General features: G+C 49.2%; 1 pseudogene; it reads right to left on the bottom strand.

Moving 5' to 3' along the window:
- Nucleotides 1–1812: 1812 nt before the first annotated feature.
- Nucleotides 1813–8494, bottom strand: CYP4A45P (cytochrome P450 family 4 subfamily A member 45, pseudogene; annotated as a pseudogene).
- Between the last annotated feature and the right edge of the window lie 416 nt (nt 8495–8910).

Here is an 8910-nt window from a genome sequence, read left to right as displayed (position 1 = left end):
CATCCCTCAGTCTTCTCACTTGGCCTTTCTGGGTCTCTGCTTGGCCTCCCTCCACACTGAAGCCACAGCCCAGCTTACACCTTCCCACACTCTTCATCGGGGAAGACGGTATCTCAGTGTCCCAGCAGGCAGCCAAGCCCTCCGTGGGCTGATGCCTCACCCACATTTTACTTGTCCAGCCCACGTCCTAGCCCTGTTCATGTGGAGACGGCTGAGAACATCCTTCCCTCACCTCTGCCTGCCACATCCTCAAGGCTAAGGCCAGAGCCCAGGTGCCTCTCACCCCCTGCCGGCTGTCTCCCTCCCTTCCTCGGCCCCCACGCAGCATTTGTGATTTATCCACAGACAGTCACAGACCAGTGTCTAGGATAGTGCCAGAAGCAGAGCTGCTCAGTGAGTGAATAAGTAAGTGAGTAAAAGGATGAATGAGGGAGCGAAGTATCTGGAGCATAGAATGTGTTTCTGTGCAACACATTTTCATCCTTGACTGTGAAGTCTTCAAGGCAGGGACAGTACTGTTTACCTCTGTTTTCTCATCACCTTGCACAGGACTTGACCCACAGAGGTAGGCTTAATAAATACTTTTCTATTTGCATGAAGTTAATTAAGTTTTTAAAATGAACAAAACAGAATGGAATTCACTGAGAGTAAATATTCGTTCTGAGCTAGAAATGGAGCTTAAGGATGCTCTCCTGTACTCTAGTGGCAGCAACATGACTGGCAGCCAGTGTTTAGGAAGAAGTTCTCCTTCTGGGATAAAGCAGTGCTGGAGAAGGTGTATCTGGAAGAAATATTTGCTTAAAGCCTGTTGCATGAAAGTTTATTCACTATTTGAAGAATTCACAGAACTATTCCTTCAGGAAAAGTTTGTTTCTACTATTTACACCACTTTCAGCATTTGTATTTCACAGGACATTTCCTGCAGCTTTTCAGATTTCCACAGCACCCATTTTGGAGTATACCTGTCCAGCTCAACAGCTATTTCAGGTGTGTTTCATATTTTACAGACTGGGAACCTTCAAATGCTGTGTCACACAATAAATATTGAGCTTTTCTTTCCAAGGCAGTCTGTTGTCCACATTTGTATGTTTTTTGCCAACATTGTGCTATGTGGACTGTGGGACCATGATATCGAGATCCCACTGCACATAAAGAATTTTGGCAACTTGGACAGTAGATGTTAATATGTGAACATTATACTGCAGCAAGAATTTAACTGGACAAGACAGGAAAATGTGGGAGATGACATACATTGATGTAAAACTTTCTATAAAGGCTTACTACTACCTTTCACTTCTGTGGCTTGAAAGGTAGGACCAGTAAGCCGAGTGAATTCTAAATATATGCAAAGCTTTGAATTATTCAACATGGCTGACTATTGAGTTAAGTAGAAAAGGTGGTTGTGCTGCATTGAGAATAAGTGGGGAGAGACAAACTGACTCTGTAAAATTCCTGATGATTGAGAGAAGCACACATCGGAAGTTCAGTGTACTGAAGAATACCTAATTCTGAAGAGTCATACTCCTAACATGAGGAAAACACCTGAATACACTCATGTTTGGAACACCCACTGACAGTGGATTTTGACTGGACATTGGGAAAGAGCAGAGGTATCAATGTCTTCATGGTGTGCCTGAAACACCAACTTGCTTTTGTGCACAGAGACACCGACGTGAGGTTTCCTGTCCACAAACAACCAATATACAAGGACGTAAATGAAGATGCTGCATATGAACACTGGGGTCACAAATGTTGGCTGTGAGCCCGGAGACTCCCCCTATCTTCCCACCCCCACTGTCACAAATTGGTGCCTCACCTTGATCCTCCTGAGAAGGGCAGGAAAGCATGGCTGTGTCGAGCAGAACCCGATGCAAAGCAGGAAGGGTCAAACACCTGCATCAGGGCCAGGACAGGAAGGGGTCCAGCCCCTGCTTCCCACCCAGGAGGGGACAGGATGCCCAGAGCTGGGAGCAGAAGAAGGTGCCGGGTCTGAGAGATCATCCCATCCCCCTCCTCACAGTGCCCTCTTACCTCTGGGTTTGGCCACACCTTTGGGTTGTGGTGAAGGCCATAAATGGAAAGCACGACTGTGATAACTGTGGGGTGCATAGGAAGTAAAGAGAAGAGTGATTGTACCCATGGGTGGCCTGGTCCCTTAGCCAGCTGGGGAGAATGGTTTCCTCAAGTCATCACTTTGAGAGGGATGATCCTGACACTATGCATGTGGGTTGGGCTTGGCTAAGCATGTGTGGTCAGACGATGGGCAGAAAACCATGAATCTAGGGATGAGAAGCAAGAAAGCATCGGTGTATTACTGCTTGGAGTAAGTTGAGTGACAATTCACATTTATCAGATGCTGTTTATTAACTCTTGGGGAATATACATGAACTCACTCAATACTTAGAACAAACCTCTGAGGAAGACATTCTTTTATTCCCAAATTTCAGATGAGATATGAGTCCCAGAGAAGCTGGTTGTCTTGCCCATGGTAACCGAGCTAGGATATAGTGGGACTAGGACATGACCTGGTGGAGGTTGAGCCTAGGTGCCTCTGATCACCTCAGGAGTCTTAGATCTGGTCATCAGCTGCTCTCTGCCATCAACCTGAGGGCTCCTCAGAAACTGGCCAACAGCTGACTCATGACACGGGATTCCTGATCTCCCTCCTTTGTGTTGACCCCATCAGGAAAGGATCACATGCCCCCTGCCCCTGTCTGATACTCTCTCCAGCTCTCTGCTTCTCAGGGAATAGAATTTTAAGTATTTTTGTTTGTTTGTTTTGTTTTCAAGGCTAACATTTAGTTATTGAACTTTTGGTGTGTTCAAGCTCTGGGCCACACATTCAAATTCTTCTTTCTAAAGACAAAGTATGTAACATTTTAACAAGCAAAGGGAATCCCAGAGATATTCAGAACTGCTAAAGCACAGGTGCATTTCTGACCCTCCATGTGTCCCTGTGGAGACCTTAGGTGAGTGGGTGGGGGAAGTTCATACCTCTGGGCAAGAGCACCCATCAGGGAAGGTGATGGGAGTGCTGAGCTCTCTGCCAGTGCCTGGTGGTGCACATGGTGGTGTAGGGCATCTGGTCCAGGTGGTCCCTGAAATAAAGCCCATCCTGAAGAGGGGCAGGGCCGGGGCAGACCAGGGGCTTCTCCCTACAAAGAGGGCAGGGCTCCCCATCTCTTGATTCCGCACTCACCAGGTTATGGAGGCTCCATCCCCAAGGAGGCCCTGGATCTCCTCCCGGCACCTCTGCTGATGCTTGGGGTGTGTAGCCAGAGCATAGAGGATCCAGGAGATGCCGCTGGCTGTGGTGTTGTGGCCCTCAAACATGAATGTGTCCACCTCAGCACAGAGGTCCTTGTTTGACAAGCTGCTCCCATTCTCCATCTGGGGAGGCCGAGGTGAGAGTGCAGGGTTGGTCTCTTGCTCTATGCTTCTTGGAGAAGCCTCTGGCCTCTCTTACACTCACTTTGGCCAAGAGGAGGATGTCCAGAAAATCCAAGTGCCTCTTCCTCCTGACCTTCTCCAGCTTCCCCTCCTCTTGCAGGTGAGCCTTCCTCAGCTGGATCACTCGGTCTGACCCAAAATAGTGGTTAACAGGCAGAGCTGAGAGCATCAGTGAGGCTGAGCTGTTCATCTGCTCCCATCTAGGTGCCTGCTAGACCTCAGCATGAATGTAGGTGTTGGTGTGTGGTCATGGGTGTAGGCTTTAGCGCCATGCAAGGCAGGGCAGGCCTCCCCACACTGGTATAGCCCATGGAGCCTCTGCTTAAGTGGTGACGGGATAGGGTGTCATTTAGCCATCTCCATGTCAACTCCTGCACAACACCAGGCCCCTATGATTACTCTACCAAGGAAGTCTCCTATGTGTGAGTCCTATCTCCTGCAGAGGCACTACGGGGTTTGGCTCTGTCTGAGGGTCAGGGCCAGCACCTTTAGCTGTGCCTGGTAAAGGTGGGAGAAGAGGAGGAGACAGAACCTGTGTGTTGATGGGTGAGCTGGCAGGCATTGTGGTTCCAGCAGCCATCAGGTGTCAGGCTGTAGAAGGTGTCATTATGATGAAAGGGATTCCTCAGGTGGGAAAAAATCAGGTTGTTCAGGTCCCCTATGACCTGGATGTAGGACTGGGAATTCCTAAGAGAGGGGATCCAGAAGAATCCCGAGTGGAGGGGGACCCTGCTGTGAAGACAAAGTGGAGTGTGGATGGAGATAGCCTGAAACAATGGGGACAGACAACACTGAAGCACCTGTATCTTCTGTCTCACAGCCCGTGACCTTTGGGCCTTTATAAGATTTGTGTGAATAGCCAAGGTCCACCTGTGCTGGAAATCAGGGATCTGTGCCTGAGTCATCATATGTTCTAGTCTGGAATTGGAGCTTGGTCAGCATCTGCATCTCACCTTGTGGGGATATGAGCCTCCAAGGTGCTCCACCTGCCGCTCAGGTATGTCTATGAAGTTAATAAGAAGAAGGACCCTGCAGCTGGAGGATTATCACTGACCTGTCCAGCTGGATGCTGCCCTGGTGGCTGAAGGCACACTTCATCATGATGTCCAGGGTCATCAAGGAGATGTGCTCAGAGACCTCCAGAGGGGAATCCTGGCCGACCAGCTCCTCCCATTTGTCCTGTGGTGGGAGGTGGCATGGACCCTCTTAATCCCCCGGAAGTCTTTTGGTAATAAGGCTCAGCCTTTCCCTTTATCTCCAGATATCATGGTTGGGATCCCTCACTTTAGAGAGCAGATACATTATAGCAAATTAGAATTGTGAAGCAAATGCTTGTAAAATGATATATTTCTCCCAGAAATGTTTACTACAAAATTAAATATATGTTCTGATAAAATCTGAACTACATTTTGAATTTTGGGAATTGGTTATGACCTTTGGTTTGATGAGATTTTTTTTTTTCTGTATGGGATAAAGCCTTGGAGTACTCTTCATACATATGTTTTCTAGGAGCTGAGCTGACCTGAGGAACTGGTTGAATATTAAATTAGGAAAATATGTGTCAGGCAAGGGACCAGTATGGGCTTCTAATGGAGGGACAACCAGGACTTCAAATGCTTTTAATTCAATAAACATTTGCTGGGGCACAATTGGGTGACAAATCAGTCCTGATGGGAGGGGAGGGGAGGGGAAGGCAGATCTGGCTCTGAGAATGTAGACCTGGTGTCCATTTCACTCCATGGGTGGCTCAAATCCATGTGGAAGCCCTGAGCCCCAGGTCAGAGCCTGGTTGGGTGACATCCTAGCCTGTCTACCCTGCCAGTGAAGCTGCCATTGCACAGACCAGCCAGGAGCAGGGCGTCCTGGTGTTCAGAGGGATTGACCACTCCTCCAGTCCACTGTGCTGAAGGTTTCAAAGTGGGAAGAGAGGGGCCTTTTACACATCATGACTCTCATTTCCTGTGATGTTGAGCAAAGTGTGGATCCAACTTGATGCCTGGGTGCTCCGCTATCCACTTGTGGAACTCTACTATCAGAGTAAATACCTGAGAGTGTTATTGCATGTGGCTGTGTCTATGGCTGTCTGTGGGACACAGGATTGAGAGTGGAATTGGTGAGAGTGTGGGCTGTCCTGTGTGTGGAGAAGGGAAAGACACGGACTTACCAGCATCACTTGCATGGAGTCTGCCATGAACCCCACGTAGGGCTTCGGGGTGTCATAGTGGAAGGCTGGGGTCAGCATCCGCTGGTGCTGAAACCATGTCTGCCAGAGATGGGTGTGTGTGTGTGTGTGTGATGGGATCAGAGGGACAACTGGGGACAATTTGGGAGGTACATAAGGTGGCTCCTTGGGGGAGAAAACCAGAAGATGGCACATCATGACCAAAGGCAGGAAAGGTGGGTGCATTCAGGCATGGGAATTTGATTATTGGGCTGGGACTTCCCTGTAATTATGATAGCCAATATTCATTTTATTTTATCTAAATAATGGTTGAAAAGTGTTGTGGGGCAGACATAAAATAAATGTGAGGCCAAGGATGTCTGGAGAGAACTGAGAAGTGAAGTGGAAGAAGCCAAGCCCCAGGAGGGCTCACACCAGCATTAGGAAGGAGTGAGGGTCTTGTTAGGAGGGTATGAAGCTTGATTTAAGTAGTGGTCATGACAGTGGTGGCCCCTCACCTGTTGTTCTCTGTGAGCCAAAGAGATAGCTTTTGGCAAACCTAACTGCGGAGTGGACTCCAGTCCTAGTTCAGATGTATGTACCAATCCAGGGAGCCATATATCTGTAGAAATCATGAACCCTTGGGTCTGAAAGGTAAGAAACGGTTTAATAGGAAACGGCGCTGTCAACCAAGGTAGCCCCAGAGGAAATTGTGGTTCAGACCATGAGCTGCCATTGGTTCTTGATATCTGTCAGTCTCAATTTGACCCATGTCACCTACCACTTTCCTGTCCCTTTCCATGTCTGTCATGAAGGTGACAGTGTGGGATCAGGAAGGCAGCAGTAGAACACCCACAGAACTAGAAAGGTGAGTTGCCCGGGAATATAAGTAATATCCTCTATGCGAGGGAGTAGGACTGTGCCTTGGGTTTTTTCTCCATTGCTGCTGGCTTAGCCTTCCCAGGACCCAGAATAGGCAGCAATAAGAGGTTCCAAATCCCAGTCAGTGTAGACATAAAATTTGTTTTAGAAATCTGGTGCAATTTACATTATGGGTTGCCTCAATTTTGATTAAAAGAAAAGAAAAAGGAAATAACAAGATTCAGCCCCCACACAGCTGTTTTAAACATCCAGTATTAAGTACATATTGCCGACCACGCGCTGTGTTGCACCCAAGAGAATGGTTAGTAGAATGTGTAAGGTTGATGGCTGAACTGCCACTTTCTTCTGAAATTTTACAGACCCAGGCGCATGTGCCGAAGAGGGAAGAGCTGCTGCAGCTGGGGCGGGGTTTCGCTCTCACCTGATCTCCCCAGAATCACCTTCATGTAGTCAGGGTCATAGAGGAAGAGTCGGACTCTGTTCCCACATAGCCATTGCGGACAGGTTCCCGGAAATCTTTCCACCCATTTCAGAATCTGTTGTAGTTCCTGGCCCTTCTGGAACTGTCACAAAGGGAAAGACACATTAATGAAAACTTTTGTTTACTTCTCCTCTTTGGAGTGGAGTGAAGGGCTGGTCGACTGCAGAGAGAGCATTTTGGACCTATCAGCAGACAGTAAGGGTTGAAACTGTTTCTGATGTTCTGCGCAGTGATCCAGTCTGTGGCTGTCTCTGCAGGACTTGACCTGAGCCAGATTCTATCCCTTTATCAAATAAGCTGTATGTGTGCCTCAGAGGATGTCAGAAACATCAGCTCCTGAAACTCCCATCTCCTCCTAACTGTGTTCAATCCACAAGCCCTTGGTGAGCCCCTCTCCATGAGGCCCCTTACCTTGCTCTGTGCCTCCTCCCCAGTGTTGGCAGTGCTGAGTGGGATGTGGACCCTGTTCCTACCAGCCCTAGTGCTTCTCCTTTCCTACTTTCTTCTGTCTCTCCATGCACCTGGGCCAACCATCCCACTGTGCCAGGCTTGTGCTGGGGCACAGGCAGGGGATGACATGCTCAGCTTAAGGAGCTCAGAGTCCAGGTGTGTGGGAGGAGAGCCAGGAGGTAAACCCACACTGTTCAATAGTGCAACTAAGACACTTTCGCCTGGAGGTGCAGGCTGTCCTCCTTATGTGAGCCCATGACTGTCAGGGTTCCATTACTCAAATCACCTGCTCTAGAAATTCCCTCAGTCTCAGACAAAGCAACCTGGTTTATCCCCTACACCTGACCTGAGCCACTCATCCAAGCAGAGTGAGCTCTTTTCCTGTGGCTCATACCTTCTAAGATTCCTGTCTGTGGTCTCCACAGATCATAACCCCACAGGGCAGGGATTCCGTCAGATGGGTGTCTATTCCGAGGCAAGCTCAGGGCCAGGCAGAAAGGATGGCACTGAGTGGGCAGAAAGCCTCTCGAAGTCTTATTTTTTGAGGACAGGTGAGGCTGCTGGGGGTGCTTAACTTGGAGAGGGAGAGACCCAGGACTGACCAGGCATTAGCCTCTGTGGGCAGGGCTGCCAGGGCAAACTTCAGATCTGCATAAGGAGGGCATGGGTGTCATGGCTGAGGAGCAAGACAGGCTTTTTGGGTAGTAGTGAGCTCCCCTTGGCTGGCATGAGCTGAGACTGGGCAGATGAGCTGGGTGTTCCTCAAAGGCCACATGCTCAGGGCACTATGAAGCTTGTCCCCCATGGAGTTGTTGAACAGGCCTCAGACCCCACACCCTCCCTGCCCTCCCACTCTTCTGCCAGCTCCTTCTTACCTCCTGGTTGTGCCCATAGAGCCAGTGGGAGGGAGGAGACGGGAACTGCTGGAGGCCTTTGAGCAGCCACTGCCTTTGCAGGTAGAGCTGGGCTGCTTTGAGCAGCAGCAGAAACAGGATGAGCAGGGAGGCTGCTTGGAGGAGCCCGGAGATGCCACCCAGGAGTCTGCTGGGGCTCAGCACAGAGACACTCATGGTGTAGCATCTGCTGGATCTCTGAGTGTCCCTGTCTGCTCCTTACTGCTCCTGCCTACCTCTGCCCATATCCTGGGAGGCTTGTCCCACCCACCTGTGGACAGGGTTAAAGGGGAAGTCAGGGCTTGGACCTCAGTGTCCAGAGTTGATGGACTGTGAAGGATCTGCCTGGGGAAACACTGAGAGGAAAGCTTCATCAGCTGGGTGGTAATGGCCATGTACACACCCATGTTCCCCTGTCCCTGTAACTCACAAATGTCTAATGTGCAGCTGCTGTGTGTCAAGCAGTATTTTAGGTAGGTGGGCAAAGGTGCAAGAAAAATAGACATGATCCTTGACCTCAAAGATTTCACAGTCTAGTCTACCAAATGTTTAGTAGATGTAGCTGGTTTTATCCCAAGTTCAGTTTTGATAAA

Source organism: Rhinopithecus bieti, unplaced genomic scaffold, assembly GCF_001698545.2.
Source record: "Rhinopithecus bieti isolate Rb0 unplaced genomic scaffold, ASM169854v2 scaffold_12155, whole genome shotgun sequence".
Classification (NCBI taxonomy): domain Eukaryota; kingdom Metazoa; phylum Chordata; class Mammalia; order Primates; family Cercopithecidae; genus Rhinopithecus; species Rhinopithecus bieti.
The sequence above is the reverse complement of the archived record's forward strand: the minus strand, read 5'-3'. Positions and strand labels throughout refer to the sequence as shown.